Source organism: Vulpes vulpes, chromosome 11 (genome assembly GCF_048418805.1).
Source record: "Vulpes vulpes isolate BD-2025 chromosome 11, VulVul3, whole genome shotgun sequence".
In the NCBI taxonomy this organism is placed as follows: Eukaryota; Metazoa; Chordata; class Mammalia; order Carnivora; family Canidae; genus Vulpes; species Vulpes vulpes.
Genome location: NC_132790.1, coordinates 929,539 through 942,683, shown reverse-complemented (window position 1 = coordinate 942,683; position 13,145 = coordinate 929,539).

The following is a 13,145-nucleotide window of genomic DNA, read 5'->3' as shown; positions in this document are numbered from 1 at the left end:
GAGGGGAACCATAGAGAAAGCCTCATCTTTTTAGAGGATACCTAAATAATTTTGAACAGAATTTTAGTAGGAATATAGACGGTAAAGGCCATCTGATGAGGTGTCCTATGGAAATGAGGAACATGTTACTGGAAAGTGGAGGAAAGGTCATGCTTGTTATTATCAAGTGGCAAGGAACTTGGCTGAATTGTGTTCGTGTTCTAGTGTTTCATGGAAGGTGAAACTTTTGAGCAATGAAATTGGATATTTAGCCAAAGCTATTTTTATGCAAAGTGTTGGAAGTGTGACTTGGCACATCCTGACTGCTTATAGTAAAATACGAGAAGAGAAAAGTGACTCGAAGATGGAGCTGTTACAAACAGCAACAAACAAACAACAACAACAACAACATGGAACTGTTAAGGAAAAAGGAAGTAAAGCTTGAGGATTTACAAAATGCTCAGCCTATCCTCATTTTTAAAAGTTAGACACTAAGGGGGTGGCCAAGTGACAGTTTGATGAAATAAGTATGGGTTGGCCAACTTAGCCTAAGGCAGGAGCTATTCTAGAAGGTCATGGAAGAATGACCCCAAAGCCGGAGGTCGTATCTGCCCCTCCCATCTCAGGCCTAACATACAAGGGCCCACAGGGCGAGAGGGTTTCAGCGGAGAGGCTGCTGGTACCTGGGGAGCCTGGGTGCTTGCTCCCCAGCACGTCCTCACATTGAGGGCTATGCTCCCCGCTTGTAGACAGCAGGTTTGGGTGGCATCTCTGCCCCTGGCATGACTGCCTCTACCGAGGTTTCAAAGGGTGGAGCTTCTTAGGTCCACGGGATTTCAACCCCATCCTGAGAAAACCAGTGAGGCAGGCCCCAGCGCAGAGCTGGCACGGGACTGTCCGCCTCGGCCTTGGCGGTGGCACTGCTGTCCCGTGGCCCTGGAAGGCAGAGCAGCCAGCCGAAGGGAGATTATCCTTAAGCCTTAAGTTCTCATAGAATTAGCCTTGTTACGTTCTAGGCTTACTTGGGTCCTGGCACCACTTTCCTATTTCTTCTATTGGAAGGAGAATGTCCTCTCTCTGCCTGTCCTACAATTGTTATTTGGAATCACGTAACAGGTTTGATTTCACAGGTTAAAAGGTGCCTTAGGATGGATGGATCATACCTCGAGTCTTACCTCTATTTGGTTTAGGTGATATTTAGATGAGGCTTTGGATTTTAGACTTTTGAGTTGATGCTCGGTCAAATTAAGATGTTGGGGGATATTGGGATACAATGAATGTATTTTGCATGTGAGAAGGACATGAATTTTGGGGGGGCAGTGACTGAATGTTTGTGTCCCTGCAAAATTATGTTGGCAACTAATTCCCAATGTGATGGTATTTGGAGGTGGGACCTCTGGGAGGTGACTAGGTTGTGAGGGTGGACCCTCATACTTTGGGTTAATTCCGTTATAAGAGAAAGTCTAGAGAGGTCCCTCACCCATCCCGCCTTATGTGGACTGGGCAAGAAGATAATCAACTTATTAATCAGAAAGCAGACTCTCACTAGACATCCCATTTGCTAGTGGTTGACTTTCTAGCCTCCAGGGCAGTAAGAAATAAATTTCTATTGTTCATAAGTCATCCAGTCTATGGGATTTGTGATAAAAGCCTGAACAGACTAAGATAGACCCTAATGTCAAACCTATAGTCAGAAACTATAAAACTCCTAGAAGAACATGCAGGAGAAAATCTCCATGATATTGGGTTTGGGAATGATCCACTGGACATGATACGAAACATACAGACAAGAGAAAAAATAGACAAATGAGACTACATCAAACCTAAAAAGTGCCACAAGGGAAACAATTATCAGAATGAAAAGACAACCTACAGAATGAAAGAAAATATCTGTAAACCATATAAAAGGTTAATATCCAGAATATATAAAGAACTCCTGTAGCTCAATAACAAAAAAGGAGACATAACCCAATTGAAAAATGACAAAAAAAAACCTTCAATAGATGTTTCTCCAAAGAAGATATACAGATGGCCAATAAGCATGTTCAACCCCCAGTCACCAGGGAAATACAAATCAAAATCATAACGAAATATCACATCGCACCTGTTAGGATGGCCACTCACCAAAAAAGACAAATACGAAACAACAAAACAAGCAAAAAAACACCAATAAATAAAACAGAGAATAACAAGTGTTAGTGAGGATGTAGAGAAACTGGAACCCTCGTGCACCTTTAGGAGGAATGTAAAATCGTGCAACTCCTATGGAAAACACTATGGAAGTCCCTAGAGAATCAGTAACAGAATTACCATACGATCCGGCACTTCCACTTCGGGGTGTTTATCTAAAATAATTGAAAGTAAGATCTCCAAGAGACATTTACACGCTCATGTTCACAGCAGCATCGTTTTTAAAAGTTCCAAGAGGCAGAGGCAACGTTAACGTCCCCTGACAAACGAATGGACGAGGACGACGTGGGATACACGTGCAGGGGAATGTGACGCTGCCCCACGAGGGACCTGCTGGCTCACGCGCAACACCTGCAGCAGGAGGGGACCAGCTCGGTGACATCAGCCGACCGCAGAGGGTGGACGCCGCACGATCCTACTACAGGAGGAGGGCAAAGCCCTTCAAAGCAGCAAGTAGGGGGATCCCTGGGTGGCGCAGCGGTTTAGCGCCTGTCTTTGGCCCAGGGCGCGATCCTGGAGACCCGGGATCGAATCCCACATCAGGCTCCCGGTGCATGGAGCCTGCTTCTCCCTCTGCCTGTGTCTCTGCCTCTCTCTCTCTCTCTCTCACTGTGTGCCTATCATAAATAAATAAAAATTAAAAAAAAAAAAGCAGCAAGTAGGATGGCAGGTGGGGAAGCCTCGGGAGAGTGGAGAGGGGCAGGGGGCCAGCGGATGCAGGACGTGGGTTTTGCAAAATTAAAATGTTCTGGAGATCGATTTCACGACAGCGCACATAGCGTTAACACCACACTACTATGCACTTAAAAATGAGAGGATGGTAGATTTTATGCTATATGTTCTTTTAACACTCACGCAAACACACACATACACCAAAACACCATCGTGTCAACCAAATGGAATATATCTGGTGGGTGAATGTGGCTCTCAAGGTCCTGGGTTTGTGACCTGTGAACCGTGGGAGACACGGACAGGGAAGAGCCGAGAATTACCATCTCTCGAGCACCTGACACGGGCCAGGAGGAACACGAAGCACTTTGCGAACGTTTTCTTGCCCCATTGTCACAAGAATCTTATAATCTAAACACTTTCATTCCCATTCTACAGATGAGGACACAGAAATCGTGGTCACGTAGCCATAGTCAGTCAAAGGCACACAAAGCAGACCCAGAGCTGGCATTTCTTCCAGCGCTTTGGGAACAGAGGAGACATCTCAGGAAGAGAAGTGCTGTCCAGCGAATCACAGGGGCAGGACCAACCGGCTGACACTTTTGGAGAGGAGTAGCCCTGTTCCCGGGGACTCGGGGGGAGCCGCAAGCTGGGGGGAAGCGCCTTAGAGCCGCGGCCTCTGGGGCTCAGGCCTGGCTCTGCCACTCACGGGCCCTGTGGCCCGGAACTGCTCACTTACCCCCACGCATGTGGCCGTGCCTCTTGCCGGGCCTGCCAGACGGTGAGTGAGCCCCGGTATTAGCTGTCACTAGATACCGTGGCCCACTGCTCGCTCTCGAAGGCCAGGGTCCGCCCGGATTTGCTGTCCTGGACCTTTAGCAAACGTGAGACAGGATTTCAGCGAGGCTGATGGGACGCAGGCACCTTCCCCGTGAAAACCGTTCTGACCGGCTGCCTGGGAAGAGTCTGTCTTTCTCCAATCCGCCCACCACGGAGCTGCCATGGGCCATCTGAAACTCAGTTTGACTCAGTTTTTTTCTTTAAAAGTTGTCGATTGCTCCTCATTTGCCATCACATTCCTAAATTTGCATGGACTTGAGAACCAGCAGAGGATGTCATTAAAAAGCATATTCCAAGGCTTTCCCGCAGAGTCAGCTCCTCAGCTCTGCTGAATCTGGTGATGCAGAGCGCCCGGCGTTGGGAGTCTTTGCTAAGACCAACTTCAAGCTCGTGAACTCACAAAAGACTTCATGACTAGGCTCTGGCTACTTCTCCAACCACCTTTTATTTATTTATTTTTTTTTTTAAACTTTTCTATCCTAAGATTAACTCTCTAGCACTAGAGCTTCACTTCTAGCTCCCCACATATTCTGAGCTTTTGTTGTTTCCATTTTTCCTAGAACACTTTCCTTTTTCTTAATATATTTTTTTAAAGATATTATTTATTTATTCATAGAGACAGAGAGAGGCAGAGACACAGGCAGAGGGAGAAGCAGGCTCCACGCAGGGAGCCCGACATGGGACTCTATCCAGGGTCTCCAGGATCACGCCCTGGGCTGCAGGCAACGCTAAACCGCTGTGCCACCCGGGCTGCCCAATACTTTCCTTTCTTCACTCAACTCCCATGACCAACTGCATGATATATTGCCCCAAGACTTAATGACTTAAGGCAATTATAATCATTTACTATGGTTCAGGGTGTCTGCTCAGGGATTTGGAAGTGGATTAGTTGGGCAGTTCTGCTCTGGGGCCTTTGAAGGGTTGCTGTCAGGTATCAGCTGGAGCCACTTGAAGGCTTAACTACCCTGGACAATCACTTCCAAAGTGGCACAACCACACGGCTGGCAAGTTGGGGCTGGCCTTCCTACATGGGCCACTGCTTAGGGTTGCGTAGGAGTCTCTACAGCACGGGAGCTGGCTTTCCCCAGAGCAAATAGTCTAAGAGACCAAGGCTGAAGGTGCTAAAGGTATTTTTTTTTTTTTTTCATCCAGTATTTGAGATGTCACAGCATTATTGGTGTAGAGCTCTCTTGGTCATGCGGGTTCACCCTGCTTCACTGTGGGGAGAGACTACAAAGGATGTGAACACCAGGAGATGAAGATCTCTGGGGCCGTCTTGAAGAAGGGCTACTACCACGTCATCCTTCACCACCTGGGCTTATTAACCTCCCAGAAGCCTTCCTTGAATTTCCTTCCCAAATGGCGTAGCTGCCCCTTCTCCATACTACTATTTAGAGATGTACATATGGGGATATATATAAATACACATATTTAAAATAGCAAATGTGCAGCATCTGTGCGTACACATATACGTGTGTCATATACACGGGGTAGGAATGTGTGCATATCACATATAGGTATATACAGACACATAGCACATACGTCCGTTTTTAGATGTATAAATCGCTTTATAGTTACCTGTTTATGTGTCTGGCTTCTCTGTTAGGCCGCTTTGTTGGTAGGGTTCATATCTTACTATCCTTGTATTTCATGTTTTGCTCAAAGATTAATGAAGGAAGGAGGAAAGGAAAAAGACGAAGAGATAAAGGAAGGAAAGAACAATCCTGAGCAATTAGGTCTGGTTGTCACAAGGCTCTGTGATACATGAGAGTTCCACTTCTGCTAATTAGCAGATGGTTAACTGTATTTATGTGTGTGTGTGTGTGTGTGTGTGTGAATGTGTATAGGTTTTTTGTTTTGTTTCTGTAAGGGCAGCTGGGAAAAGAGCCGGGGGACTTAGGAAATCTCTCACAGCAGAAATGTTGCGGAATGTGCATGAAGTTTGGCATTATTCAACTGGCACGGCTCTAAAAATCATATTCAGTCATATTTGGGTCTAATTTTCTTTTTGTTCTCCTTTTGGTATTTCCCCGACATACCCTGGCTCACAAACGGGGAAGATGGAAGTTATAAAAAGGAGTGTGGTCTCAGAGAGGGCAGAGGAGACTCATTTTATTTAGTTTTATTTATTTATTTATTTATTTATTTATTTATTTATTTATTTATTTATTTATTTAGAGGAGACTCATTTTAATACTAAGGCATCCCTAGGATGTCTTAAGGACTCTTTCGGCTCTGATCTTCCCGCCGTGGGAGGTCAACATGTACTGAAGATACCAGATACTCTTCCTAGAACTAGATCCTACGCTGAAAGAGAGCTGTTCACATACATACATTAAGGACGCTTCATCTTTTTAATGACATCATTGCTGCTCTGTACAGGAAGTGGCTCCCATGCCTTTTCCAACAAAATTCTTACCCCAATTTCCTATGATCATTAGTTTGTTCTGGTCTCTCCCCAGGACCATGAAAGAGTCAAGCATTAATTATTTTTATAAGCGCTTTATGGTGCCTGATACCCAGCGAATATGCATTAAGTATAAGCTGAACGAATGAAATCATTTATTCCGAACAATCATGTTAAAGGTTACGTCTTGGCAGATTCCTGCCCACCGAACACACTACTTATTGAAACCTGCAGAAACAGTGAGCTGATTTGTATTAACCAATCACAGTTACAATAAAATATAATGAATCAATTTAGGAGGCTTTCTTCCCCACGTATATTTGTGTATATGCAGCGTTCTCTGCCATTATCTGGCAATTATCCTTGCCCACAATTTCCTCCTACTTCAAAAGGGACTTGATTTTGCTTTCAGAATTTGGGACCCAAGATTACTCGTCTTTTGAGCTCTGTGTCGGGTGAAGCAAAAGCCTGACTCTGATCTTTGGGGGCATCCAGTCGACAGACTCACTGAGCGTTCCCTAGGTGTCAAGCACCGCGTTCATGCACAGGGGTAACGGGAATACTATGTTTGCCTTCTAGAAGAAAGTAGCTGAGTTCCTGTGTGATCCTGTAGCCTGAACAGAGGTTACTGTAGTATGTAGTGGTCACTGCAGGGTGCTGGCCTGATTACCTATCCTATGTGTTTCAAGACCGAACCACTAATCCCCCTGTCTGTCTCCTGCATGTTGGTGACTGATGGCTAGCTTATGGCTGAGGCTCCTGGGGAGACTGGCCTTATCCCGAAAGAAGCTACCTCGCCTAAGGTTATGTCCCCTGGTCACTATGGAGATATAAATGTCTGCCCCTGGCCCCGATTTTGGACAGCTCTTCAGGGCCATGCCTGCTGCAGACTCCCAGGAGATCAGTTGGGTCTCTCTTGCAACTGCCTTGCAGTTGGACTTTTCCTCTGCCCAGTTCTGTTTCCTTCACTCCCTCACATGTGTTGACTTTGAGACTGCTCCCTAGTAAATCTCATTGTCTCTTCCTAATGAACATGGGTTAAGCAAGTCATTATCTTAGAGTGTTGTTATGGGATAACCCCATGAAAATGTGTATCAATATTATGCTTTATTTCAAAGTTCCATATATATATATGGAAACTAGCTTTATCCAAGAATTTTGGGTGACATTAATAAAACATAACCCAAGTGAACAATAGGAACCTAATTTGCTTGTTTTAGTACTTATCACACCTTCCCAAAACTCACAACTGGATCTTAGTATTAAAGATATACTCCGTACAAGAACTCAGCACCTGGGGCCCCTGCGTGGCTCAGTCAGTTAAGCATGGGACTCTTGTTTTTGACTCAGGTTGTGATATCAGGGTCTTGAGATCAAGCCCCATGTCTGGCTCTGCACTCCGCATGGAGTCTGCTGAAGTCTCTATCTCCCTCTGTCCCTCCCCACCTGCCCTCTGTGTCTCTCTTTGACAAATAAATAAATCTTTAAAAGTAAAAAAACTCAGCATTTACGGTGTAAGTGTGAACTATTTTCAATGCATTAAGAGTAAGGGGATTTCACTCTCTTTTATCTGTAGCAGGTACTATAAGAAAGGGAGGATGAAACTTCATTTTCATCTCTCCAAAGAAAACTTCTCGATAACATACGCACTGTATTTGTAGAAGGTGTTATTAAAAAGCAAGTGTCTAAATTTCAAGAGGTCTTTATAAAAAATCATTTATCTTCATAGCACATATGTCAGAATATTAGCTAGGGATTTTTTTTGTAATAACTAATTCTATACTACAGTAGTGACAGATGCACATCAAGTGGTTAATACAAGGTTACTTAGTTTATTCATTACATACTTTTCTCCCCTAAGATAGAACTCAATATATTAAGGTATGAAATCTTTCTAATCATTTGAAAACATCAAAATGCACCTACTGATTGATAATGAAATTCCAAAAATAAAATTTAAAAAATTTACATGTAATCTACACAAACACTGGGTATATGAATTCAAGGTAGATATAAGTCATTTGCAAAGTCTTTCTAAACTTTTCTTTCATTACCATGACAAAGAGAATGACAAAGCAGCATGGTTCCATGAAGCCATAAGCTAAATGTTTATATACTACAGGATAGAGTATAAAATTCGCGTGATCTTTTAAGATAGGATATGCGACTTCATAGAAATTCCTACAATGACTTGGTTTTGCCTAATCTTAGATCATTCTTTTGTCTCCTTCTCCTCACATTCTTCGCTGCACTTAAGCAGTAAAGGTTGAGAAAAATTGCTATGCAGATTTGATTCAGAATCATAGTTTTGGCCTTTTGCTTAGAGATGGACACAATTTATTTATTCAACCATAATTTCTTGACAATCCACTAAGCGTAGCACTGTATGAAGAAAGTTCTCTGTTCCCTACAGCAGTCCTATACTGCACAAGACAGCTTCCGTTCGACCTCAGTAATCCAAACTACTCCTTCAACCTGCAGGTTTTTAAGCATGACTGCACTCATGGTCATCAACATGGAGGGGAGCTGTGACATCCCAGACTGACCTTCAGCTCAGAGGCGAGCCAGGGTGAGTGCCGAAGGCCCGTTCCTCGGGTAAACAGCAAGCTGGCTTCCCATGATGATGCGTTTCTCCAGGTGCTCCTCAGGCAAACAGGGACATCTGATGTGGATAAGGCGGGAAATGGTTTAAAAGCCACGTGGAATTAGCCAATGTAGTCTTAGTTGCCCCACCCCCGCACCTCTCTTTAGGTCTGAAGGTTACACATTTTGCTGCCATTTCTGCATTCAGCTTTCTCACTCGGCAGGCTTTGTAGAACCCAAGGGGTTTACATTAGGCAGATGAGTGTGGATGAAATCAAAGTCCCCTCACTATTGTGGGTGGGCTTGGGCAAGGGAATGAAAACGTTTGCTAAATTTAGATGGCTCATGTAATGCTCACTAACTACAACAACGTGTTTTCTTTCGGAACACTAAATTTGAGAAGACAAGCAGTTTCCCTCCCAACCAGCTTCATTCACCACTGAATTGAACAGAATTGAAAACACTTGAGAGCAGTGACTTATTTGAAGTCTTTTCAACTGCAATATTTCCACTGGACTAGGATGAGCAAAAATTAGTGTGTGTGAACAGCTGTCAAGAGGAAGTCATTACCAATCTATGTTTTAAAAATAGTCAACAAGTTTGCATTACAGCAAACAATAGATTTTTGTTTGACAAAATTCGTTCACAAATAAATGACATGCCCAGAGGTGTGTGTTGCCATTATATTTTGACAAAAATTGACCGATTTCAAGTGGATGTGAGACTGCCATATTTACAGTTTCAGTTTAATGAAATGCCTAAATTAGGGCATCAGTCATTTTCATTGGTATTATTATTACTTGCCTGGAGGAAGAATCAGCTGACTATGACTTTTCGCCTAAGAATAATTGCCTGGGAGGATCTTTTGGGGGCTTTAACCTGTAGACCTCCCTGAAGAAGTAATTCCTTAACCTAATTTATTTTTTTAGTTAATTATCATCCGGATTGATTAAAATCATTTTCATTTTTCCAAATTTAGAGGAGAGAACTCACTGGTCCTCTCTCATGTTTTGTCTGATTTCTGTTTTTTCTTTTGTTGACCCTACTGTTTTTTATCTCTTGCCTTTGGGCCTTTGAACTTGCAGCTTCCTCTGTCTACAACATTCTTACTGCTTATCTCCTGGTTACCTCCCATACATCAATCAAGTGTCCACTTGAATGTTACCTTTTCCAAGAGGCCCTAGATTGGGTTAAGAGTCTGAAACTTGCTTCTGAAACTTGGGTTCAGTCAATGGTAGTGGTCATACTGTCTCTCCAAACTCTTCCCAACCCATCCTACCCCTGATGATTGTACCCTGTTCAGCTCTGTATGTCCAACAACCGCCACAGAGCCTCCTCAATGAGCATTTGTAGAATGGATGAATGAACATGAAGACGAACATCGACTCGTCATGTGCTCTGCTGCTTCTTTTGAGGCTGTGTGAAGGCACTGTAACATTCATATGTAAACCATCCCTGTCTCTGCTCTCCTGTGGCAACATTCACCAGCAATGTGTACTCTTTGAAGGGTGTTGGTGCAACTCATTGTTTGAAGGTTTCCAGGAAAGTAGGATTGAGGCTTTAAGAAAAGCTTCAATAGGAAAGAAACAAATGGCAGGCACAGTAGAGCAGGAAAGCTTGAAACCACAGGAATGGCCAATGAAATCTTTTGACTTTTGAGGCACAGAAGTGAAGGTCAGAAAGGTTAACTGGCTGCCAGGGCTCATAACCATATTAATCACAAAGGATTTTAGAGTCCAGGCCTCCTGATTCCAGCCAATATTTCCTTAAGTGTGCTGTGTGTTTTCTAATACTGCAGCCACTTAGCCTAAGTGACTACTGAGCACTTGAAACATGGCTAGTATAAATTAAGATGTGCTCTGAGTATAAAATCAAAGACAAATGCTGTAAGTGTAAAATCAAAGACAATATGAAAGAAATGTATAAATCATCTCATAAATAAGGTTTATATTGATTACATATGTTGAAATAATATTTTAGATATTTTGACTTAGGTAAAATATTAAAATTAAGTTCTTCTTAATTTTAACATGGCCTGTAGAAAATTTAAAATTATCTATGTTGTGCATTTATTTCTACTGAACCAATACTGGTCAAGATAAATTTTAGGTAATGTGTAGACAAGGCATTAAATAATAAATCATATGGCAAGAAAAGTTATTCTCTTTATTCTCCTTTAACTCATCTAATTAAAGAGAAATTACTAGTTAAGTGCTAGTTTTTCTTTAATACTACATAATCTCCCCTTTTTAACGAAGAGAAAGAAGCTTCAATAATTAGGGACTTATAAGGCCATAAAAGCTTGGTAGAATTCAACATGATTTTTGTGTTTGTTTTGTACATTGCCCTCCATTTAGGTTAGATGATACTAGTTTTCAATTTATTGTGATGAAATAAACTTTCACTTATAAATATATTCATTTAACTATAATATGAGTGTATTTAAATCAAAATATTAAATATTGTACACATAGCACAGGACTGGAAAAAATCATGGTCAAAGTTTGGTAAATAGCCATACACAATGTAATGTCTATTCCTGGCCAACCCAGGGCACTCAATCTTCTACATATGATCTGTAAAACTTCTACATATAATCTTTAAAACATTATCGTTCAGAATTTAACTCCAACTTTGATAAGGCTGTTGCAACATAAATGCTTCAGCTTCCTTTCTTGTGCCAAATAACTGAATTCAGGCACAGTTGACCAGCAACGGGTGTGACAGTTGAGGTCCCTAAAAGGTCATCCTAGATCACAGACTGAGATGACCACTCCATTTAAGCCAGGCAACAATGCTGGCAGCTTCTGCAGTTGAATCTAGATGGAACTTTGGGGGCCTTCTGGGGAGATGGGGAAGCTGAGGAGAACAAACGTGGAAACAATTGGGATGACGAGAAATGAAGGGTGTACAAGCAAATTCCTGAGTTATATTTCAGAGGCCAGATACCATAATAAGCTCTGGAATAAGACTGTCTGGGCTTGAATTCTGGTTTGGGCATCTGCTAGCTCTGTCATCCAGGATAAATTACATAACCTTTCCATAGGTTTGTTTCCTTATCTGTAAACTCATTAATAATAGCCACTACCTCCGAATCTTTCTGTGAAGCACATGCTAAGTACTAGACCAACGTCAGCTATCACTGTCATCATCCACACTGCCACACGATGTTCAGAGGAGCATGGAGATATATATATGTGTGACTTTAACCTAGACTAGGGGTTAATAAATTGGGACATGGAGCTAGAAGCATGCTGCAGATAGTATATGGCAAAATTAATCAGGATTAGGTTAAAGATAGCCAAATTGTGCTATAGGCAGGCTTTCTAAGGAATCCTCTCCACAAAGGTGCAATCACTGTGGACCATTTCATAGGCACTCTCATGCACTGGACCAGCCTATAGAAATGTGTCTTTTTAAGGTCAAGGATCATAGCTAAGAAATGGGTAAATATTATCTCATTTATTACCAATGATGGCACTTCTGTTTTTGTAGCTGTTTTTATAACATATCATTAAGACATTTTTCCTACAGGTTTTTTTTTTTTTTTTTCCATGCAGCAACTGGGGCCTTGGGAAGCTACGAAGGAGAGAAAATGGCTGTAAATAGCCTTTTTTTTTTTTCTTTTTTTGCGATCACGCTGATTTCTGTACCCTGAGGTTTCTACTCCCACACATTCTGATGATGGGTAAATTACTGTAGCAGTAACTTAGACCAGTATTTTGAACTCAAGCATTAATTTGTGCCTTGTTTTGTTCTTCATGTACCTCTTCAAAAACACTAAGAAACTATAAGCAGTAAGTTTTAACTTTTTAGAGGGGTTGAAAATACCATTTGAAAATCTGTCAAAAGCCATGGGGTGTGTCTCCAGAAAGATGAATGTTCTCACATAAAAAGAAAATGTTTGTACACGATTTAATCAGGTTCAATGGCTCCCTGAAGCTTAGTAACCCCAGGTTAGGCATTTCTGTTGTGAGGACAAATAAACCATAGGCCCACCTAGAACTACAGAGGTAATGAAGAAATTGTAGCTGATCAAGGTCCCTGGGCCCTGGGATACGAGTATCTGTCCAGGTAAAAGGCAGGACAGAAATATATTTAATTTTTAATTATTGATGAGAGGTTGAATAATTGTCTTCCTCTTGATTTATGTCTCTACAGTATAGCATCATTTTTTTTTTTTTAAGCTTTGGATCTTAAATCGAGAAAAAGGTCACCATCAGAGCTTAGAATTTATAAGGCTAATCACAGAGAAGCCGATCAGATCTTCTGCAGTCCGTGAATGACACCAGGTGAGAATGACAGAAACGTTACCGAACATCAAATCAGTCACCGAACCAAGCACTTACTATATACCTGGGCTGCGCCAAGCCAAAGTCGTGGAGCCTGAGTTAATTTTCATAAAGTAGGCGAGTGGCAGAGCCCACCACTCTGTCCTAACGCCTCGGCTGGGACTTTGTCACTATGTACTGTGGCC